This window comes from Schistocerca cancellata, chromosome 5 (genome assembly GCF_023864275.1).
Source record: "Schistocerca cancellata isolate TAMUIC-IGC-003103 chromosome 5, iqSchCanc2.1, whole genome shotgun sequence".
NCBI lineage: Eukaryota > Metazoa > Arthropoda > Insecta > Orthoptera > Acrididae > Schistocerca > Schistocerca cancellata.
The window spans coordinates 146730033-146755790 of NC_064630.1; the positions used below are offsets into that span (position 1 = coordinate 146730033).

Sequence of the window (25758 nt, forward strand, 5' to 3'; positions counted from 1 at the left end):
AAGACCCTGAATAGATGTTGCCTCTGGGTAACTTCCAAGTGTTAGACTGCCTCTGTGTAACATCCAATTGTTGGATCATCTGGCTGTGGATGGAATACAGGCCCGGGGCCATTTCATCTGAAGAAGTGCCTGCAAGAATTCCCATTCAGTGAAGTGTTCGTTACATGATTCAGCTTGGTGGGGGTTGAAACAGACGGGGGTTGAAACTTCCTGGCAGATCAAAACTGTGTGCCGGACTGAGACTCAAACTAGGGACCTTTGCCTTTCGCAGGCAAGTGCTCTACCATCTGAGCTACCCAAGCACAGGGGTTTCTTCAATTTGTCGTTTCTGTCGGAGAAAGGTTGCAGGACAGGATGAGGGCACCAATGCAGTCACAAACTGAGTAATGAGGTGTTCTGCCAGGACCAATGGATTAGTACACAGAGCACCCTGTAGGATAAGACTATCGACAGTCGATTGTCGCTGGCAGCCCAGAATGCTACATGGCTTGGACAACACCTACAATGAAGAGGCATACATCTCCAGGGAGGAAACACAGCGCTCCCAGCTTTCCTTTGTACTCTGCTTAATAAGGTACCAAGCCTTAGCAAAGAAACACTTAAAAGCAATAAGGTTGGTCTGGAAAGGGTGTCATTTAAATTGCTGCAGCACCCGTCAGTCATTGAGGAAACACTAATCGAAGTCTGTAATAAGTTGGTCAATTACAAGACCCCTACTCGTCAAAGTGACATTCCCCCCCACAGGAGGTGGTGTGCATTTAAGTCTCTGAGGAGGTAGTATGGGGGATAGAGTTGCTGTATTAAGGTAGGGAAGTCAACATGAGGACATGGCCTAACCTGGAGGGAGGTAAATTGCATATGGCAATTGCTGAGGTTGTTCTCACTCGTACTTCCTGGTTGCTACAAAGGGAGAGCCAATCACTGATGACATTGATACGAACCAATGTGTAGACCCCTTCAGAAGCTATCCCGGGACCGGCCTGGTTCTGAGAGAATGCCCGATAAACACAAAATGTCAGAGAGTGGTTACCACAGAAGTGCAGTTCTTGAATACAGAACACAGAGCAAGAGGAAACAGCTTGTTGTATTTCCGGTGGATGACAGTAATATCCACTGCAATTCCACAGGATTGTTGTGTGATGAGAATAAATAAGATGTCAGACTCAGGTTGTGAAGGAGAGACGGCACCTCCAGGAGCACCGGGAGGGCCTTGTCCTGGGACTTCTATTTGAGAAACTGAGGAGGGCAGGGCATTGACGGAGAGCAGGCTTCCACAAGATCTGAAACTGAAAGAGAGAGCAGGTGACCACGGGGCACCAGATGGTGCATCCCATGGCTGAGTTGTGGGAGCAGACCTCCAGCCTCAAGGACACCGAGGGAGGAGGGGTCTTGGAGAGGGGGCCGCACTTGCGGGTGCTGAAGAAAGCGGGCACTTCTTCGCCTGGGAAGGGAGAGTGGGAACCACAGGGGAGGGGGAGATAAGAGAGGGATAGGGCTGGGGAAGGAAGAGGTAGGACTGAGAAAGGATGTAACAGAGGCAAAAGTTGAAGAAATCGACATTGGATGGAGGTGGTCATATTTTTGGCAAGCCTTAGCATAAGATAAAGGATCTAGGGACTTGTACTCTTGAATCTTCTTTTTTTTCTTGTAAACCAGGCAATCTGGTGAGTGTGGAGAGTGGTGGTCACGACAGTTACACACAGGTGGCAGAACACAGGGGCTACCCTCATTGTGTGGGTGGCCATGGTCACCACAGAGAGGGTCCGCCATACAGCAGGAAGACAATGCCCAAAATGCAACCACCAAAAGCAACTCATGGATGGCAGGACATACGGCTTGACGTCACATCAGTAACACATATAATCTAGACATTCTCTGGAAGGTACCCCCTCAAAAGCCATAATAAAATTACCAGTATCGGTGAAGTTATCTTTACAACCCTTCTGCACACGCTGAACAAAATGAATGTGCGTCGCATCATATTATCCCGGAGTTCCTCATCAGTTTGCTGGATGAGGTCCCTATGAAAAATCACTCCCTGGGCCATATTCAGAGACTGCTGAGAGCTAACAGATACCAGAACGTCGCCAAGGCAATCACAAGCATGAAGAGCTGCAGGTCTGGTGGCAGAAGCAGCTTTAATCAACAGGGAGTCTGACCGCATCTTACTGAGAGACTCCACTTTGCCAAACTTGTCCTCAATATTTCCCACAAAAAACAGGAGCTTTGTGGCAGTGAATGTGTCCCCATCCATCCTAGTACAGACCAGCTTGGCCCTCCTCACAGGGTGTAGACAGCAAAGGGAAGGCTGCAGGGTCATACAAAGCAGCATTCAATAATCCAGTACCACTTGAACAGATGGCTGTTTGAGAACAGCCAGATTTTTGCATCTTGATATGTTTCAGGTGCCAAGCATCTGCTCTGATACCACAAACTCTGATCAGGGGCTCTCCCCATGGGTGCCACCCAGCCACAGAACGGCCGTTTGGCATGGTAGCCACTGCTGAGTGTTCCAATGCTCCAGGATGACAAGCAACCAATCCTTGGCATACAGGGGAGGAAACAGCTCATGTATCACTAGTGTGATTCCTGTGTCACCAGGTGGCTGTGATCCCTGTGTCGCGAGGTGGCTCAGCCATATGGGTACAATAATGGCTCCACCACAAAGAATGGCTACAGGTGCTGGTGAACTAGCGGTGTGGAGCAGGGGCTACAGCAAGGAAGGAAGGGAGGAAAGAAGGGGGAAGAGGAATGCATACCACAGATGCTACAGAGGGAGTTCTTCCCCAAATGGCTCACACTAAAGATGAAAAATTTAGAATTTGAGGTCAAACCCCAAGGGGAACCAAAACGCTAAAATGGATGAAAGAGAATAGGCAAGAGGAACAAAACTGCAAGGAATATTGGCAACCAGATGGATAGCCAGTTCGACAGAAATCAGTACACCGAGAGAGGTGAGGGAGGGTGGTTATGATTTGAGGTGAGGGACGCTTAACATCAAAGTCATCAGCATCCTGATGAAAAGTCAGCATGCCAATCTCATGGGTGGGGACAAAGGCTGTCCCCACATGCAGAGCAGTTTATAATGTATTAAAGTCTGCCTCCCTTCCCCATCAATTTAACGATGAGGCCTGACAGTTCACAAAATTGCACCACTCTTTTAACACTGAAATCAGTATCTATGAGGAGGGTGGGCATATCTGAGGGCTGCCCTAAAATTAGTATATAGGACACAAATTGCCAAAATATGCTGAACTGAAAGTGGTATGCCACAAACTTCACAGAGTGGTGGATCTTCCCGCCACAGAAGAAAGCCATGTGTTAAAGGACTATGTCCGATGCACAGTCTGGTAAGCAGAAACTCCTTCCAGAGGTGAGGCTGAAGTGAAGTCAACCATGCCTGTGTTGTTGATTTGAGTGACCGCAGTTTGTTTTCTGTCACCTGCAACCATTCAGTCTCCCACTGACGCATGATCGTCTGTCAGTTTATGAGATGATGGCGTGCAACGGGATGGGACACTGATGGACAGCACCATCCCAACATGCTTCCTTGGCAGCTTTGTTGGCCATGTTGTTTCCCTGTCATCCCAACATGCTTCCTTGCTGCTTTGTCAGCCATGTTGTTTCCCTGTATCCTGACGTGGCCAGTTACCCAGCAAAATATCACCTCCTTGCCATGGTGTTGGAGCTGCTGTAAGGATTCATGGATGAGCTGAATCAGCTGGTCTACTGGATATATTTGGTGGTGCTTCCAGTGCACTAAGCGAGACAGAACAGACAAGAAATCTTGAATGGTGATATCTGTGAATCCTGTCCAGTGCCATCAGAAAGCAATGTAATTCTGCATCATAATTTATAAATTAATAAAAGAGCCACTTTAAAACCCTATCAGGGAAAACAGCAGAACAACCAAGGACATTCTCTTGCTGGGATCCATCTGTATAAACAACGATAAAACTGTGGTACATACTTAAAATGGACAAAAACAAAGTTGTAAAGACATAATGCGCAGTACAAGTTTTATTGTACTGTGTCAAGCTTAAAATCGCTATGGGCTTCTGAAGACACCAAGGCAACAATGCATTCCATCCCTGGCTGTGTATTTTGATGTGTGATAGATCCAGATCCTTGAGACAGTCTGTAGCACGTATCCCAATTGCTTTGGTCCCATCGGACCAATTCGTGAACAGCTGTTCAGAGGTGGGGTTGACTACTGCACTAAATGCTAATGACTGAGTGACACAGAGATTTTCAGTACCTGTTGAGCCAAAGGCTACATCACCGAAGGGGATGATGGGATCGATAACAAAGCTGCAGAGGTTGCGTTTTTAAATGAACAGAAAAACTTAATGAGAACTGATTCGGTAAATGATAGTGGTTATAAATCAAAAATGAGTGTAAATTTGAATGATGGAAACGAAAGTCATATTGTAAATGAAATGATAAAAGTGTAATCTACAATGTGTGTTGATGCGAGCGAAATGGACGAAAACAGTACTGAACTGGGTGAAATCGTTAAGGTTGAGGAGGAGAAACCTAGTAGCAAAAGTCAACAAAAGCAAAAGTTTATGGCAGACAGAAAATTGGAAGCAAGGTTAAGGCAAATTATGAGTAGTTTGAGTAGTACTAGTACAAAAGAAGACATTAGTAGGGTGGAAAACAAAACTGATAGCATTAAAGCTGACATAACTAGCTTAGAGGATGAACTGAAGAAAAAAATTAAAAGGAAATTGAGGTAGTCAGCTCTAATCTTTCAGAATTAAATAAGAAGGTTGAGACAGCAGTGAAAGATTGTGATGAAAAGATAAAGAAAATAGTACAGAATACTAACGAGAAATTAACATTTATGAGCAGTAAATGTGTAGAAGAGAGGAAGGAACTTGGTGATCACTATTGTAGGAGACTTCCAAGAAACAGTGTAAATGTGAAGTCAAAGCGGCCACGAAATTTTGTGCTGAAAATAGGGTTAAACTTGAGAACAAAATCGATCAGATTAAAAATGAGGAAGTTACTATAATAAAATTAAGAGTGTGTTGCTGTTGCTCAGGATGTCTGAAGTATCAAAATGGATGAAGAGTTTAAGAGGACATACAGAATTCAGGTGTTTTGCTTTGTGAACTAATACTGGAAACAAGGATCAACTAATTAGCCAGATATTTGAGGAAAATGAAAGTGCCAGTGGGTCTGATTCCGACAGTAGTAGCAATGATGATAGCGATGACGAATCCAGTAGTTATGAGGATGAGATATTTGAATGAAAGAATAGAGGAGGATAATATTAGGCCTGCTGAAGAGTTAGAGTTTAAGGAGAGTGGTAACGAGGAAAAGGACAATGCTCTCTGTCATTTGACTGTGTCTGATAATTGTTTTCGTAAGCAAGGTTATAGTTTTTCCAAGGAAAGGATTAATGAGGATTTGTTGAATGAAGATCAATTGGTAAGTAAAAAGAAACTGTGACATGCCGTAATAACACCAAGTGTACAAGGTATACATGTTAAGTGTTTAATGGACATTGGTAGTGATTTGAATGGCACTTCACAGGCATTTTTTGAATCTATTAAGAACACGGAGGGTATAATAGTGATGCATGTTTCTGGAATAAAAATGATTGGAGCTACTGGTAAGCTATCAAAGAGTGTGAAACGAGAGGTACTATTAACTGTGAAATTGGCAAGACAGCTGTTGGACTGCAATTTCTTGGTGATTCAAAATCTCAGCATAGATGTAATTTTTGGAACTAATTTCTTGTACAGATAATGTGTAAATATTGATTTTGCTAGTGGTAAATTTAGCTTTAAGTGTACTGGAAGTAGGGACGAAGTATCATTTTGGAAAGTATCGACAAGTGTGTGTGTAAATTGAATTAGATTTGCCATTAAGAGTTTTGACCACTGGGCAGCTTACTGAGGAAAAGAGGAGGAGAGAGAGTAAGGTGGGAAGTAATAAAGAGGGTTGTAGATATTGAAGGTATTACAAATAATCAAAGGGAGGAATTAAAAGGTATTCTCCTGGGCAGCTGTATGGCATTTTCAGACAGGCCAGGTTTGGTAAAAGTTTTTGAGTGCAAATTAAAGTTTGAGGATCATTTGAGGATCATCAACCATTTTTCAGGAAGTCTTATATTATTCTATTTTCAAAAAAGGAAGCTGTGAGAAAAGAAATTCAAAAGATTATTGAAAGGTCAACCAGCAGGTATAACAACTCACGTGTGGTTGTAAAGAAGAAGAACGGTGGTGTCAGGTTGGTTCTGGATGCCAGGAAGTTAAATGAAATCGTAGTAGGCAGAGTGACAGACCAGCTAACATAGATGAAACTTTGCAAAAGTTCCATGGATGTAAATTTCTGACTACTTTTGATGTGACTCGTGGCTACTGGAATATCAGTTTGGCCAGGAATCTAGGCCATGTACATTTTTACATGAAGTGTTACCACTACTGTTTGGTGCCATTTGGTCTGAACCTTTGTGTGTGTGTGTGTGTGTGTGTGTGTGTGTGTGTGTGTGTGAGAGAGAGAGAGAGAGAGAGAGAGAGAGAGAGAGAGAGAGAGAGAGAGAGAGAGAGAGAGAGAGAGAGAGAGTGAGGGGGGAGGGGGGGGAGGGAAGGGGGGTTGCAGTAACGTATGCTGAGATGTTAATTTTTGTTTACTCAGTCCAGAACTTAAGGGGGGGGGGGGGTGTTTACTCTGGCTTATTGTGTAATATATTCTCCATGGTTGACTATTTCATAAAATTATATACTATCCAGATCACCTAGTAAAATCCGAATAAACATGTTTCTACTCTGGCTGGCAGACTACTACTACTATGCAGTGTCTTCAGTGCAAGAGACTGAAAGAAAGCTGGAATCCTCCTCGAGTTTACGTACCAACAATATTTCTTCTTTCAACACCAATCTATTTAAGCCTCTTTGTACAATGAGCTAACTGTCATCAGATATCTATATTACAACTTATCACAAATGTTTGGGTACAAATTTATTTTACAATGAGAATACACTTAGACACAAAAAATGTCAAAGAATATAAGACACAATGACAGTTTTTAAAACTTCTTTTGTTCTTGCTGCTACAAAGTCACTACTGTTGCTGTGAGCACCATTCTTCCATGGCTGCAATGTCTAAGAAAAAGCAACCCACAGCCGGCAGATACACTGAACTCATCGACCCAGGTTCCATATATGCTGCATCCATGTGCCTTGCATTACCTGCACATAATAATAAACCATTTCTCTGACAATATGCTGTCCAAAAATTAACTACTAATAAGAATGTTTAATAAATGTCACAATCTTCATTCACTGTTTAGACGGACCGAGAGTGTACCTCATCATCTTACTTAAAATGACATGTTACACCTCACCGTACTCATTCTCTCTCTCTCTCTGGTTCATTATTAGTACTACCAAATGTGAATTTTTTTTTTTTTTTTTTTTTTTATAAATCACTGTCACTTTTAATCTCCGATAATTTAGGGATTCAACTTACCATACACTTGTGTACTCCACAAGTCTTTTGTGGTGGCATACCTGAATAAAATCTTACTGAACAGCTTCCCTTACTTTGTATTTAATATCACCCAGTATTTGAGATAATGCACTAATATCTGAAGTTCACTGCTGACAAGGTACACATTTCAGTGGTGCCAGCTGAGAGTGTCCATAGGTCAGGCTATGCTAGACATGGACTACACCTGAATATGGTTGGTGAAGATTGTGGGTGAGTTAAGTGGATCTTGTCCCACTCAAGGCCATATTTTGGTGGTAATGTGTAAAAGGGCTAGACCATTTTTAGGATAAATTCAAGAGAGAGGTACCTCTACTTCAGGAGGTTCCTCTAATGCTTGAACATAGTTCAATAGATGTAAAATGCTGATCATTTGTCAAATTGCTGAAAAATTACAAATAGATGTATTGCTAACAGATCTTCGCACTGACATTACCTGCATCTCATAATATCATTTACACAGCAAAATAATACGAAGGGTTCCTTTGGAGGGGAGCACTTTATGCAATTTCCATGCAAGAAGTTGATTGCAAAAGGAAGGAGTGGCTACTCCTCAGATGCAATGTTTCATTTGAAAGAGCTGACATAACAAAACACCCTGAAGATCAAATATCTGAAGCACAGTTTGAATTTCTAAGGAATACACTTTTCGTTACAGGCCTTTTTCTTCATCTTCTGCAAAGAACTTCCAGCCTGTTCAATTCTAAAGTGAAGTTCTTGAGAAAAGTCCCATTTTCATTGATATGACACCCCAAATATTTATGTGATGAAACTTCTTCAATCCCCTCATTACTGAGTGCAAGAGTGTACTGAATTTCATCTCAGTTTCTGTTGACACCCATTCATTTTGTCTCTTTCACATTTAAAATTAACACTGCCGTACTGCTCCCTTCAGTAACAGTGTTTAGAACTTCTTGCAGATCTTCCAGACTTGCTGCAAGTAAGACAGTATCCTCAGCATATTTGATAATATTAATAACGCTACTGATTACCAGTCCTAATACTTCCCATGACGAGAATTTCAGAAAATCTCTTTCAGAATACTTGTTTAAAAGTAACTGACAGAGACTGCTGTCCTGGCAAACTACTTTCATAATCGATACTGCTTCTTACAGCTAACTATCGAAGGCACACCTGCAATTTTGTTCCAGCACACATTTCAAATCAATCTGATATTACAATGATCCAACCCCAGTTTACCTATGATTTGCATCAGTTTGTTATATTGAACATCAACAGCTTTCTCATAATCAATGGGACAGCATGAACAACAAAATTAACATCTCAACATCATTACATCAATACCTGAAAATTGAGCAACCCCCCGAGATCCATAACCACTCCTGAATCCAAAATGTGTCTCTAATGCTCTTCTCACATTTATGTTACATCTTCAAATGCAGTATTTTAAGGAACAACTTGACAGTGTTACTTATTGAACTATCATTCTATAGTAATTGCAGCACTTTGCATTGACCTGTTTGGGAAGTGTTACAAACACTGATTTGAGCCAGTCTTACGATATGCTTCTGTTTTTGGAAGATACTGTTCAACAAATGAACCAACAATGGAAGAGATCTTTCATCCTTTGGCAGTTTTAGCACTTTAAAGCACCTTTTGTCAGGACCTGAAGTCCGCCAACTCTGACAATGTCAGGACCTGAAGTCTACCAACTCTGACAATGTTAAGGCATGCTATTCTTTTGCTCTTGCAATATACGTACCACAGCTCTCCCAGACCCCATTATACCATAATCAACATTCTGCTGTCCTGTAAGTAATTTCCAATGTATTCCATCCACTTAACCAGTTTCTCTTCAGTACTACAGAAGACATTGTCATCTCTGTCTATGAAGAGCCCACCTCCTCTGCTGTTGTAGATCACTGCTGCTTGCCTTGATTTCGAGTACATTTTGACTCAGTCAATGTGAAATAATGCCTCCCGTGACTCGGTAGAAATAATTAACTATTTATGTCAAAGGAAAGATATATTTTGCATTAACTGCAGCGATCATGTAACGCTGATTGTCTGAGTGTTAATGCCAAGCTTACTGTGATTGGTGCGATATTAACATCTCTGTTACTACTATAAATTACGATGCGTGACCGATTTTGCATACTCTATTGTTCTAGCGATTTTCTGTTAGCCTCTCGAACTACCAGATTCTATCTTGTCAGACATTTTAGCCTTAGTGAGCTCTATTTCTTAATATTGTAATAATTATTTTTGTCTTATGACATATTATTCATCACAATTACCCCAATATAATTATTTCCCACAATGATTTGCTCTGCTGATGAGCATTCTAATTTCTAAACATGAAATATTAAACTTTATTAACAATAACTAATTTTCACCATAAGTTGGCACATTCCATTGTGTTTTCTTTGCAGAAGACGTCTGCCATGAAACTTGTAAATTTGCCAAATAATTTTTCTAAATAATAACCTGAATTGCTCTAAGAAAAATGGGGTTTTCACAAAATTATTTAGTAGTTAGATTTCCAGAGTATCAGATATTCTATATTTCATCATTAGTCGACCCCACTTCTGGACACTAATAAGAAAAAATACTTTTCTTCGCAAAGTTTTACCCAGCTCTTTAAAAGCTAGCTGTCGTACAAACCAAAAAAGATATATTTACCGCTGAATGACTTCTTCCAGAACTTTGCTACAGAAACTACAAAAGGTAAATCTTATGCTGTTAACTTATAAAAGTTACTATTTACTGTCAATAGAAGTCACCTCAATTATAAAATATTCTCCCTACTTAACAAGATTTAACATTCTTTCAAGTAATGTAAATAGAAAGCTATATTTTATCAAGCTCTGCATTTGGTTCTTCCATTCCAATACATGCCTTTGAAAGATGTTGCTCTTATGCCAAAGCTGTATGTATTTCCTTCTCTATTACTTTCTGAAATACTATGTACTTTACCAAATATTTTCTCTTGGAGGATCTATGATCAATCAATTATAGGATTTCCTCTGTCATCCTGGCTTGCATTTCTAACTCTGCAATCTTTTGTTTTTCTTGGCTCACTCAATTCAGTATTGTATCTCAAAAAACCTATTGAGAATGGGAAGTGTCAGGATGCAGCCCTGGCACTCCTTTCATAACTGATACTACTTATGACAGCTGACCGTTGATATGCACGCCAGCAGATGTCTTCAACATTGTTTATACCTATGTTTGACTGGATGAAATCTAGTTTTGTACTCAATGCTGTCTGAATGACGTTCCTCAGTATTGGATCTTTGATTGTATTGATTGCAATCATCTCCAAGGGACAACATCATGTTGAAACACTGAAGCACTGACCATGCAACTGGAGAGGTTTGCATGTTCGCATATAGGCTGTAGCTATGCTGGCTGTAGCGCAACTACTGGCAGTGTCTGTCATGCCAGACAGGACTCAGCAGATGAACCAGATGAAGAGTGTTCCACAGCGACCCATCTCGCACCAGTCCATTCCCACAGTTCTACCCCAGTTTCTCAAGTACCAACCCAAGGTGTGACGTGATACATATCAAGGGGTTCGTGGTACATTGGAAGAAGTATCATGAATGGAGCCTCAGGTGTACCAGGTGATCTCCCTGAGTAACTAACCTTGTAGTGCTGAGTAACTAACATTGTAGCATGTGAGGCTCCGTAGTGTCAACATAATTAATACCCATTTCTCGTGGGATCGAAATGGCTAACACAGAATGAAACAAAACACAAACTGAGAGACTTGATGGGGTCTCAAACATTCAAGCATTGGGGCTAGAACTAATGGAAGCTGTTTCCACAACTGGATTGGGTGGCAGACCACTTCAAGAAGTGCAAACTGTCATTGGGAAGTTGGACCAGCTCAAGATGAAATCTTTGTCTATGGTCAGAAGAGAAAACTTCTCAGAAGAACAGGAGGGCAAAGAATGGCTTCCTAAACAAAACTGGAGGGAATTAAAAGGTCTCGACATTAAGACCCCCAATAAAAGACTGTCTCAAGGTGAAAGGGGTAAACACATCCCTTCTATCTCCAAGACAGGAAACATGACAACTAGGGAGCGTTTAATACTCCCACTTTTCAGGATAATCAGATCCACAAAAACCCAAAGCAAGAAATACAGAAACAGATAGTATTGCTGTCTCAGTTTTCAGGATGGCAGTTATTCAACAGAGACATTCACTGCTCAACATAACTTTGCAGCAGGAGGAGCTTATTCAGATGGCTTTCTTCAAGATCATTGGGGGAGGAGGGAGGAAGTCCTGGGCCCAAATTAAGGAGGGTCTATCTGGACAAAGTACTCTAACATTTGTTTTTGATGGCATGGGAACAGTGGGTTGGCTTAAGGAGATAGTGTCAAAGATATATCTGTGACTGGAGGTGAAACTACTGTCAACAGAGAAGGTGAGCTCTTCAAGACTGCAAAGATATTAATTTGGGTGCCAAAACTTCTTAACCACACTTCTCCAAAGACTCCTTTCAAGAAAGTGTGGCCACAGAAATAGAAGGTCTTGATAGAGCATTGGAGGATAATCAACCAATAGATTGTACTGGATGGCCAAACCCTTAAGATTGAAGGCAGTGAAGAATACCTGTGTGCAATGTGAGAACAAAACCTGAAACCGTACTTACGATTCTTACAGGTGACTGTCAGGATAATCTAAGATATTGGAAGTGACCATGGTGGCAAGTTCGAAGCTGCTGCCGAGTCATCATCTGGGAACACAGGAGTTATAAGTGGCCCTGATCCAGGGACCCTATTTACATAAATGGGATGTTTCTGGCCTTGAAGGAACTGGAGGTAAGTTGATTTATGCTAGAAATCTAAAGAACTCCAGAACACGGATGAAGCAGCAAAAGGAAAGTAGCACAAGAGAAACTGTACTGGCCTCAGCCTACCTTCCTTATGAGGACAGTGCTGCTCCATCCCAGTAAGTGAGGAGACTGGTAGACAGCAGTTCACAGCTGAATGAACAACTGTCTACTGGTTGTGATGCTAATGCCAGAAACCTGGTGTGGGGAAGCAGCAATGTCAACAGTCAAGGTGAACATATTTTCTGATATTTACTCAAGAGTAGCTTGGAGACCTTGAATAGGAGCAGAGAACCTACCTTCCAGAGCATGAGAAAGGAAGAAGTAATTGACATAACTTTTAGGTCCACATTAATGTGCAGTTATGGCAAACAATAGCTTGTGGAAGTGGAGCCATCCTTATCTGGCAATGTGTATATAAAGTTTGGGATTAAAATGAAGGGCAAAGATAGTAACAGAGCAAAGAATGTCTTCAAGCTGGCGAGTCGGGACAGCAAAAGTGAGAAGGCTAAAAATGTAATGGGCATCAGTTGGACCATCAATAATTTAAAAAAGTGGAGAGCAACAGGTAAGGCGGCATGTGGGTGTCCAAATAGAAAATGGGATGCAACAGAAAAGGAGACAAACTAAAAGGAAGAGAGGGATGAAAGTTTGAACCCGTCAAGGAGGTAGGGTACGGGGTCCCCCAGACACGGCATACAGCGGGTGATGCCCCAATCCCAACTGTCCCACCCCTTGCCCTGGAGATAGCTTAAAACCCTATACCCCAAAATATAAACCAGAGATGTCCCTACCCCCACCATCCAACCCTGCTCCGAAGGCAACTTAACTCCTTATATGGGCGGGAGGGGGTCAACACTTTCATGGAGGGAACAGAGAACCAGTTAAACTGTCCCAGAGTCATCTGCCAGTATTTACGGCAAAGAATTTGAAAGGCCATGCTTAGCACGGAGGGACAGAGAAAAAGGGGAAATTCCACCAAGATTTGAGCTTTTGTCTGCAAGGCTCCACAACAACCTGTGGGTGGATCGCTACATAAAATAAAAAATAAATAAATAAATAAAACATGGGTTACCCTGGTGTGACCAATGCAGATGTGACATAGGATGGTGGACTCTTTCCAGGAGGAACAGAAGGAAGAGTGCCGTGCAGCAGTAGTCTCCTTGATAGCGTTGAGTCTATTACAGGGGGCAGTAGCCAACTGGGCATTGTTCCATCTCTGAGTGAGGAGAGGTGGGACCTGCACAAACAAATCTGCAATTGAGACCAGCAAAGGGAATGGCGGTGAATAACCACTCCCCTAGCCAAACTATCAGCCATTTCATTCCCTGGGACACCTGCAAATTTGCAAGCAAGACAACGACAACCAAACAATCAACATGACTAAGGGCATAAGGTCAGTCAGTAGGTCATGGACAGCAGAGACCATAGAGCAACTTGAGTAACATCAGTCAATGACCTGAAGACTGCTCATTGAGTCACTATGTATTAAAATGCAGTCAAGAGAGGTTTGTTTAAAACAGCGGAGAGCTCTGTTAATGGCTACCAGCTACGCCGTAAAAAAAGATGTTTCTGGCAACGAATGGTGTTCCTGACCAGCAGGTGGATGTAAAAACATATTCCATCTTATCCATGGTCTTAGAGCCATCAGTGTAAAAGATGGTAGCACCCCGAAACTACTGAAGAACGGAACTTAACAGACAGTGAAAGACCTGGCAATAGTCTTTAGAACCTTGAAATGGAATGTTCCTAATTCGAGACTTGAGCATGAGAAAACACTGGGAGCATGTACCAGGGGGGAGAGGTGGAGACTGGCAGAGAGCTGCGAGATACATTCCAACTAGCAAACCCACCACAGGGAGGGCATCAGGAGTTACCCATTCTTGTTGTTGTTGTTGTTGTGGTCTTCAGTCCTAAGACTGGTTTGATGCAGCTCTCCATGCTACCCTATCCTGTGCAAGCTTCTTCATCTCCCAGTACTCACTGCAACCTACATCCTTCTGAATCTGCTTAGTGTATTTATCTCTTGGTCTCCCTCTATGATTTTTACCCTCCAATGCTAAATTTGTGATCCCGTGATGCCTCAGAACATGTCCTACCAACCGATCCCTTCTTCTCGTCAAGTTGTCCCACAAACTCCTCTTCTCCCCAATTCTATTCAATACCTCCTCATTAGTTATGTGATCTACCCATCTAATCTTCAGCATTCTTCCGTAGCATCACATTTCGAAAGCTTCTATCCTCTTCTTGTCCAAACTATTTATCATCCTTGTTTCACTTCCATACATGGCTACACTCCATACAAATACTTTCAGAAACGACTTCCTGACACTTAAATCTATACTCGATGTTAACAAATTTTTCTTCTTCAGAAATGCTTTCCTTGCCATTGCCAGTCTACATTTATATCCTCTCTACTTCGACCATCATCAGTTATTTTGCTTCCCAAATAGCAAAACTCATTTACTACTTTAAGTGTCTCATTTCCTAAGCTAATTCCCTCAGCATCACCAAACTTAATTCAACTACATTCCATTATCCTCGTTTTGCTTTTGTTGATGTTCATCTTATATCCTCCTTTCAAGACACTGTCCATTCCGTTCAACTGCTCTTCCAAGTCCTTTGCTGTCTCTGACAGAATTACAATGTCATCGGCAAACCTCAAAGTTTTTATTTCTTCTCCATGGATTTTAATACCTACTCCGAATTTTTCTTTTGTTTCCTTTACTGCTTGCTCAATATACAGATTGAAAAACATCGGGGACAGGCTACAACCCTGTCTCACTCCCTTCCCAACCACTGCTTCCCTTTCACGCCCCTCGACTCTTACAACTGCCACCTGATTTCTGTAGAAATTGTAAATAGCCTTTCACTCCCTGTATTTTACCCCTGCCACCTTTAGAATCTGAAAGAGAGTATTCCAGTCAACACTGTCAAGAGGTTTCTCTAAGTCTACAAATGCTAGAAACGTAGGTTTGCCTTTCCTTATTCTTTCTTCTAAGATTAAGTCGTAAGGTCAGTATTGCCTCACGTGTTCCAACATTTCTACGGAATCCAAACTGATCTTCCCAGAGGTCCGCTACTACCAGTTTTCCATTCGTCTGTAAAGAATTCGCATTAGTATTTTGCAGCTGTGACTTATTAAACTGATAGTTCGGTAATTTTCACATATCTCAACACCTGCTTTCTTTGGGATTGGAATTATTATATTCTTCTTGAAGTCTGAGGGTATTTCGCTTGTCTCACACATCTTGCTCACCAGTTGTTAGAGTTTTGTCAGGACTGGCTCTCCCAAGGCGGTCAGTAGTTTTAATGGAATGTTGTATACTCCCGGGGCCTTCTTTTGACACATGTCATTCAGTGCTCTGTCAAACTCTTCACACAGTATCATATCTCCCATTTCATCTACATCCTCTTCTATTTCCATAATATTGTCTTGAAGTACATCACCCTTGTATAGACCCTCTATATACTCCTTCCACCTTTCTGCTTTCCCTTCTTTGCTTAGAACTGGGTTTCCATCTGAGCTCTTGATATTCATACAAGTGGCTCTCTTTTCTCCAAAGGTCTCTTTAATATTATTGTAGGCAGTATCTATCTTACCCCTAGTGAGATAAGCCTCTACATCCTTACATTTGTCCTCTAACCATCCCTGCTTAGCCATTTTGCACTTCCTGTCGATCTCATTTTTGAGACATTTGTATTCCTTTTTGCCTGCTTCATTTACTGCATTTTTATATTTTCTCCTTTCATCAATTAAATTCAATATTTCTTCTGTTACCCAAGGATTCCTACTAGCCCTCATCTTTTTACCTACTTGATCCTCTGCTGCCTTCACTACTTCATCCCTCAAAGCTACCCATTCTTCTTCTACTGTATTTCTTTCCCCCATTCCTGTCAATTGTTCCCTTATGCTCTCCCTGAAGCTCTGTACAACCTCTGGTTTATTCAGTTTATCCAGGTCCCATCTCCTTAAATTCCCACCTTTTTGCAGTTTCTTCAGTTTTAATCTACAGTTCATAACCAATAGATTGTGGTCAGAGTCCACATCTGCCCCTGGTAATGTCTTACAATTTAAAACCTGGTTCCTAAATCTCTTTCTTACCATTATATAATCTATCTGATACCTTCTAGTATCTCCAGGATTCTTCCATGTATACAACCTTCTTTTATGATTCTTGAACCACGTGTTAGCTATGATTAAGTTATGCTCTGTGTAAAATTCTACCATACGGCTTCCTCTTTTATTTCTTACCTCTAATCCATGTTCTCCTACTATGTTTCCTTCTCTCCCTTTTCCTACACTCGAATTCTAGTCACCCATGACTATTAAATTTTCATCTCCCTTCACTATCTGAATAATATCTTTTATCTCATCATACATTTCATTAATTTCTTCGTCATCTGGAGAGCTAGTTGGCATATAAACTTGTACTACTGTAGTAGGCATGGGCTTCGTGTCTATCTTGGGCACAATATTGTGTTCACTATGCTGTTTGTCGTAACTTACCCGCACTCCTATTTTCCTATTCGTTATTAAACCTACTCCTGCATTACCCCTATTTGATTTTGTGTTTATAACCCTGTAGTCACCTGACCAAAAGTCTTGTTCCTCCTGCCACCAAACTTCACTAATTCCCACTATATCTCTATCCATTTCCCTTTTTAAATTTTCTAACCTACCTGCCCGATTAAGGGATCTGACATTCCACGCTCCGATCCGTAGAATGCCAGTTTTCTTTCTCCTGATAACGACGTCCTCTTGAGTAGTCCCCGCCCGGAGATCTGAATGGGGGAATATTTTACCTCCGGAATATTTTACCCAAGAGGACGCCATCATCATTTAACCATACAGTAAAGCTGCATGCCCTCGGGAAAAATTATGGCCGTAGTTTCCCCTTGCTTTCAGCCGTTCGCAGTACCAGCACTGTAAGGTCGTTTTGGTTAGTGTTACAAGGCCAGATCAGTGAATCATCCAGACTGTTGCCCCTGCAACTACTGAAAAGGCTGCTGCCCCTCTTCAGGAACCACACATTTGTCTGGCCTCTCAACAGACACCCCTCCATTGTGGTTGCACCTACGGTACGGCCATCTGTATCGCTGAGTCACGCAAGCCTCCCCACCGACGGCTAGGTCCATGGTTCATGGGGGGAGGTCCACACTCATGGGATATGTTGATCAGTGAATTGTAATGGCATAAATTCATATGAGATCAAGAGTTCATACTGTCAGAACTGAAGAGGTAAAATCCCCACTTCAACAAGGAGACTGTCAATAGCCCGGAAGATGTCAGAGGCCAGATGAACTCCATGAGGATGGACTTTTATCTAACAATTTCAAATCTGAAGAAGCCACCGAGCCATAAACCTGTTAACCATAGTCCAGTCAGAATGAGATCAGCAACCGGTAAATATAGAGAAAAGTAGCGCAATCCACACCGGAAGAGGTGTGGGCAAAAAAGCAGTGAACATTAAGCTTCTGCATTCAGTTAATCTTTAGTTGATGAATATAGGGCAATCAAGTTAACTTTTTATCAAAAGTAATGCCCAAAAATGAGACTGTGCACCAACTTCCAAGTGCAGGTTTACCATGTAGAATTCTGGTTCAGGATGGATAATGGCACGGTGACAGAGATGCATGACCCATATTTTTGCAGAAGAGAAGTGGAAACCAAGGGGAAAGGTCCGAGAAGAGGCTTGTTGGATGGCAACTTGGAGCTGGTGTTCAGCTGAGGCTAGTTACTGAGTGGGAGCTGTACGAAATTGAAAAGTCCTTGACAAACAGCACAAGGATCGCCAACAGGTGAGGTCACTAGCCCAAAGGTGAGGTCACTAACCCTTTAAAGGCACTGATGAAGAGAGAGATATTCAGGTCACATTTCTGGGGGATAATGGTCTCTTGGACCTGTCTAGGAACAAACAGTGTGATGAAAACTGACAAAATTTAGTAGGAAGCCTCAAAAGCCCCAGTAATGGAGGGTAAGCAAAATGTGATGGCACCAAGCAGTGTCATATGCCTTTTGTAGATCAAAGAGACTGCAATGAGATGTTGGTGCTGAGAAGCAGCCTGTCAGATTGCAGTTTCCAGCCGGACCAGATGGTCAGTTGTGGGTCATACCTCATGAAAACCACAATTTTAAGGGAACCACGACTCCAAGACTCAAGAACCCACCATAACCTGCAGGCAACCATCCCTTCAACCAGTTTTCAGAGCACATTGGTGAAGCTAATCGTTTGGTAGATGAAAGACTGTTTTTGCCTGGCTTAAGGATTGTGACAATAATACTATCTCAGCATTGCAAATGGAAGACATCTTTGAGAGAGAGATATGGTTGAAGACCCTGAGTAGAATTACTTCGGTAGAGATTCGCCATAGCCAAGGTGATCAACTGCTGGTGGGATGCGATGCCAATGCCCACATCCTAGTGTGGGGCAGTAAGGACACCAACAGTAGAGGTGAGTACCTTCTTGAATTTCTCTTAGCTAACGACTTAGACGTCCTGAATACAGGCAATGAACCTACATTCAGGAATAGCAGAAGGGAAGAAGCAATTGACATAGCCTTTGGTTCCATGATGGTGGGTAGCTATATCAAATAATGGCATGTGGTGTTGGAGCCATCATCATCAGACCCATGTACATCAAATTTAAGGTTGAAATGGGAATCAGACAGACCATGACCTATAGGAATCCCAGGGAAACAGACTGGGAGACATATAGGAGGGACCTTGACTTAGGCTTATCGGAAATTAAAACCTCGATAAGGAATCAAGTAGAATTTGAGGAAGTAGCAGAGGCTGTTACCTCTGCCATAATGACCTCATATCAGGACAACTGCACAATCACCAGGAAGTGCACAAATAGGAGTGTTCCTTGGTGGAATAATAAACTGGAAATGCAAAGAAAACAGGTACAGAGATTGTTTAATATTGCGAGACGTAAAGGACAATGGGCTAAATGTCCTGAGGCCCTTGTCAATTACAATCTTGCAATCAGACAAGCAAAGGAGGCATCCTGGAAGGCATTCTGTGAGGAAGTGGAGGGCACAGCTGCACAAGCCAGACTTCACAAGATTCTCAACAGAGTACCAACCAACCCAGGAGGTATGTTGAGGAAGGAGGTTCAGGAATATACAAAAACAGCACATGAGATGCTGGAATTGCTCCTCAAAACTCACTTTCCTCAATATGCTCTGCCAGACAACACAGACCAGTATGTGACCACAGAGAGACAACAGTTCTCAGGCACTCGAAGAGAGGACTGAGAATCAGCCAAAGAGTAAGTGGACTCTTTAATAAAATCCAATGGGCAGTGGGGACATTCCAACCGTTCAAGTAACCTGGCCCAGACGGAATTTTTCCAGCTCTTCTGTAACAGGCTGGAGGAAAGCTCATAAGAGTCCTATGCAGGCTATTCAGGGTTAGCCTAGCAGTAGGAATCATTCCCAATGCTTGGAAGGAAGTGAAGGTTGTCTTCATTCCAAAGCCAGGGAGAATTGATCACACCAAGGCCAAGAATATGAGACCAATCTGTCTGTCCTCCTCCATTCTCAAAACATTGGAAAAACTGGTTAATGTATATGCTGGGGAGAGGAGGCTAAGTAGGGTCCCTCTACAGTCAAACCAACATGCATATCAACCAGGTAAATCATATGAGACAGCTCTCCACCAACTCATTGGGAAGATGGAGAAAGCACTTCACTTCCAAGAAATAGCCCTCTACATCTTCCTGGATATCGATGGGGCCTTCAGTAACACAACCTTCGATTCCATGGTAAGGGCAGCAGAGGTGCATTACCTGGGGACCACTATATGTAGGTGGACCAGGGCCATGCTTATGGAAGGAAGGTAGAGGCTACCATGATGAATGAAAAGATGGTAATTAACACCACTAGAGGCTGCCCACAAGGAGGAGTTTTGTCTCCGCTATTGTGGATTCTAGTGGTGAACGAACTCATTGAGGAATTAAATTCTAGACAATGCTTCTGCCAAGAATATGCAGATGACCTTGTAATAGTAATACTTGGCAAATTCAGTGACACAGTTAGGAATACGGCACAAGGAGGATTGCACATTGTGCAAAAATGGATCATTAAGCAGGATCTGAGAGTTAATCCTAAAAAAGACTGTTGTGGTGCCATTTCTGAAGAGACATATTCAGCATGCAAGTTGGAATCTAAAGCTCTTCAATGAAACTCTACCTGTGAAGGGGATAGTGAAATATCTTGGGGTAACCTTGGATGAGAAGCTAACTTGGACCCCTCAAGTTAAGAGTATCTGTTCCAGGGCAAAGAGTATCTGCTCCAAAGCAAAAAGTACTCTAGTGAGTACTAGGAGGGCTTGTGGCAAAAACTGGGGCCTAAGCCCCTGAGGTATGCACTGGATATACACCACAGTGGTTAGACCTAGGATTTTCTATGGGGCCGTAGTGTGGTGGAAGAAGGTAGAACAGTGGGTTGCTGCTAAGGAGCTTTCTGAGGTGCAGAATTGCAGCACATCAACTGCTGGAAAGGAAGCCGTGCTATCCTGGGGAAAAAAAACACACACACAAAAAAATGAAAGAGTTGCTATATTAACTTAAGTATGTTGTTAAATTAACTTAATTATGTCATGTATTGGAAAATTTGACTCGTTCCACATCATTACGAAATATCGTATTCATGATCCATGGAACTAGTATTAATCTAATCTAATCTAATCTAATCTAACTTCCACTCCACCTTTGGGTCAAGATGGTGGAAGCAGCTGGGGCACACAGACTTAAAACTGGCAAAAACTGGATCTCATTCAGATATCCAGAATCACACACTAACATAGTGAGTGAGGTAAATATGGGAATGGCTGGGGAAATGCCTGCTGACTATATAATAACTCCCAACTGCAACGATAAACCTTACAACATAATAATTGGAAGTAGGTAGCAGTGGGAAAAAACAGTTCAACACCGTATGGGGGACATAGTTTGGTTCACCAATGGGTCAAAAACAGACCAAGGCATTGGGGCAGGGGCGTACGGGAGTACGGGAAACTGGCCTCTGTATTCCAAGCTGGAATTACTGCAATCAGGGCAAGTGTGGAGGAGAATACTCGTAGGTGCTACAATGACCGTAGCATCTACATCTATTCAGACAACCAGGCAGCCCTGACATCATTGGCAACTCCTGCAACAAGATCTAAGATTCTTGCAGATTGCCACAGGGCTCTGGTGGAGCTAGGGGGAAGCAATAGGGTAAACCTAGTGTGGGTCCCTGGCCACTCACGGATGTGTGGCAATGAACAAGCCGATAGATTGGCTAGGATGGGGGCAACAACTCCATTTCTTGGACCAGTACCTGTCCTGACAATCGCCAAGGCTATGATCAAATTAGAACTACGGAACTGGCTTAGGAAACAGCACATAGGATATTGGACCAAGGTCCATAAACAAAAACATGGTAAGGCAGGCTCATCCACAAATCGCGCCCCGCGGGTGCAAGGCAGTGTAGTTCAGCGCCCTGTCCGCGACTGTGTGTCACTAGTGTCGGCATAGGAGCGAGAGAGACAGCTGCAGAACAAGTGAGATCGCACAGCACTGCCCTGCGCTCGACTGTCCCGCAGTCAGATCCAACGTAAACAAAGTAACGGAGGAAGTGCAACTCTGTAAAAGTGGTCCATGAGCGGTAAAACAAGCAAACCATTTACTGTTTAGATAAGAACCAGTGTTTGTGTGGCAGAATTATTACGCAAGGCTTTAGAAAAATATATCCAAAACACAAATCGAAGAACTACTTAGTAGTATTCTGACCCACAGGTTGATTCTACTAGTACTGCACATGCACACTCGTCATATGAACAATAGGAGTCTTCTGAAAAATATATCAGTTTCTTAAATGAACTGGAGTCATAAATATTCTATTTTAGAAATAATTTTATGTAAGGGATATAGTGTCTCATTCTTACTGTTAGTAGTTAGAAGTAGATATTTTTTGTTGTACTTCGTGCTACAGCTTTTTGCAGCCCTTTTCAGAGTTTAGAAATCGGATGCTTAGTTTGCTGTTTTGTACTTAATAATTTTAACTGACCAAGTTTGAAAATAGAATTAACATTATAAAGCTCTTTAATTCCTACAGTCAACATTGTTAAAGAAGAAGATTAACATTTTATATGTTTTTCGAGGAAACGATTTTGCCAAGGTTTGGTAGAATATCCCGTGAGACTGCTAACCTCAAAGAATTAGTCAAATTTTTATTGGCAAGGAATGAACGGTTCTTAGTTTTAGCAAGCTTTAACAGAGAGAAAAAGAGCTCACAAATATGTGGAACCAAACATTGAGAGAACTTTGGCCGCGTGCTTGTGCAAAAGAGGGTATTTCTCTCATGGAAGACAGCTGTAAAAGTCATCCAGAGTTTTACACATAAGAAAGCGGTCCTTCATGCGGATATCGCACTGCAGGTCAATCAGCTCTAGTTGAAGCACTTGTGAGACGTCCTCACAAAAAAAAAAAACAAAAACGGGCAAACAAATGTATCTAAGGCTGGTTGAAGCTCACTTATCGCCAAAAATCTGTTTTCAAACTGTTCTTGTAATTCAAAAATGATTTGAACATAATCTGAAAAACCTACATCTTCCTTAACGCTGTATAGTGCAGGAAAGTGGCCACAATTCTTCTCGCGCAACTGTTTTTCCCACTAAATAAGATTTTTTTGAAATGCTTGAATTGTCTGCACTAAATCAACAACAGAGTCATTTTCGCCTTGGAGTGAAAAGTTCAAAGTATTTAAATGACCACTAAGATCACTCAAGAAAGCCAAATTCGCCACCCACGTAAGATCACAAAGTAATTCTCCTGGACATCCTTTCGTTTCCAAAAAGATATTTATTTCACCCCTCAAGGAGAAAAACCGATGAAGCACTTTTCCTCTGTTCAGCCATCTTACTTTGGCGTGGTAGGGGATGTCGGGGTATTCCGCTTCGATATCAGCTGGAAATTCTTTAAATTGACGATGTGTGAGACCACGTGATCGAAGATAATTAACCGTTCGAAGAACTGTGTTCATAACATTTTTTTATCTTGACAATCTTCGCACAAAGTGCCTCCTGGTGTATCAGTCAATGGACTGGAATCCAGTATCTGAAATTCTGACGGTGATGCTGAACCATATGCAAGACTCCCATAATCAAGACAGAACAGAATCAGGGCTTTGTAGAGCTGCCAAAGGATACAGCGATCTGTACCCAGCTAGTGTTACTTCAAGCAGTGACGTGTATTGCGATGCCGCCAGCACTTTCACTTAAGTTGATGAAGGTGGGGAAGCCACATCAGCTGAGAACTGGAAGACTAGTCTCAGAAAGTGGTGCATCTCAACTTCAAGAAGTAAATGATCATCTAGGTAAAGCTCTGGGTGTGGGCTGGCAGCACGACAGCGGCGACAGAAGTGCATGACCTGAGTCTTGGCAGCTGAAAACCAAAACCAATGGATGAGAGTCCATGATGGTACCTTTCATATGGTGCCCTCTAGGTGATGTTCAGCAACAATCACACTAGAGGAGCAATAATAAAAGAAAAAATAGTTGGCATATAAGGAGGGCGATACCAAAGACCCCACAGCTGCCGCTAGACCACTGATAGCCACCAGGAAGAGGGGGACACTCAGTACAGAGCCCTGCAGAACCCTGGTCTCTTGGATATGGTGGTACTGAGTGAAGTCCCCACTTCAACTCTGAATGTATGGTGCGACAAGAAGTTCTTGACAAAAACTGGGAGTGGAACCTGGAGACCCCACTCATGTAAAGTAGTAATGGTGACACTACATTCTTGTCATAAGCCTTCTGTGGACCGAGAAAGACAGCAATGAGGTGCTGATAACGTGCAAAGGCTGTCCAGATAGTGGACTCCAGGAGAACCAAATTATCAGCAGTGGGGCAGCCTTTGTGAAAACCGCCCTGAGATGCAGCCAAAAGGCTCCGAGACTCAAGGAGCCAACACAACTGCTTGCTCATCATGTGTTCGAGCAACTTACAGAGAATTCCAAGGGACCTCTTCCTAACTACAGAAGCTGGAGGAGGATGACGTGCCTCCGGCTGATGGATAGGCCTTGTGTCCCCAGCAGGTGGAGAGCCAATGCTCCCAACATCGATGTGGCAGAAGCCTCAGGGGGAAAGGGTGTGTGTGTGTGTGGGGGGGGGGGGGGGGGGGGCACATATCAGTGGGCATTTCTGAGGGTACACTAAGAGGTGCAGCAGGGGAAGGCACTGTTGACAGAGAAAGTGACTATGTTGTCGGTGCAGTGTAAGTTTGTGTCATTCTTAGCACTGTAGAATTTACCAAGTGACCTTTCGCAAGAACAGTTAATTTGCGAGATTAATTCATGGCCCTTTGGTGTAAATATTCAGTTTTTAATAAAAGTGTCATCTTCTAGCCATGTGCAGAACAGTCCTTCCAGCACCTAGAAAGCCACACTCTGCTACATTGTATTTAGTTTCAGAAAATTAGATGTGGAAACAATCCTCACACATGGAAGACAAAAGTCTTGAGTTCGAGTCTTAGTCTGGCTCACAGTTTTAATCTGCCAGAAACTTTCAAAAATTTAAATAACACAGCTACTGCAGTTTTCCTTGTTATTAGCAATTTCCATTGTGTACAATTTCAAAATAAGTGCAAGGAAAACAAATTGTTCTTACATCATTAATATGATTGTTAGCTACTAATAAAGTGTGTATATATATATATATATATATATATATATATATATATATATATATATATATATATATATATATATATATATATTTTTTTTTTTTTTTTTTTTTTTTTTTTTTTTGAATATACAGCCCTAATCAATTTCAGCACAGAAAATTGAAAATCCGCCAATTACTGTTATTGTGATAATAAGTTAGTTGACAATTTTGTATTTAATTTATCTTCAGACTAAGTAAAAACTCAATTGCACATCATCCAGCCGAGACCTAGAGCTTTCCAATTAAGTTAATAACTTTCTTTTTTCTTCTTTTTCTTTTACATATTGGTTTGCTTCTAATACTGAAAATTTACGTATTTTGTTTCAAATAGAAGCAGAAATTAAAATTGCAATAACTTTTATACCTTAAATACCAATCGGATCATTACAATCAGCTTTTTAAAGGAAGGTGCAGTACAAAACTGCAACCTTTGCGCCACTGGCTGCTTCACAGCCTGTGCCATCTTAATTCTTCCCACCAACACCAGCTTTTCTGAACTGCGCAGATGGGAACTCTTCCTGCAACATCATATCCTTTGTTCCCATAAACCCCCTTCATTAGTCCCTGTCTCCCACCTATCTATCCCCTACCTTCCCCCATACCAATGCTTCACATGTTTACTAACCCATCAATGCATCTACATAGTCCTTTCCTTTGTCTTATCTCCCCCCCCCCCCCTCCCCCCCAGACTGATGCTAGGCTTTTTTGGAAGTGCCACACTCAAGATCTTGTTCAGTAACTG

The 25758-nt window shown here is 42.0% G+C and overlaps 1 protein-coding gene across 1 annotated transcript in view; it reads right to left on the minus strand.

Moving 5' to 3' along the window:
* LOC126187415 (nucleoporin Nup43) overlaps window positions 1-25758 on the minus strand; it is a 215863-nt gene that overhangs the window by 135006 nt on the left and 55099 nt on the right. The window lies entirely within an intron of this gene.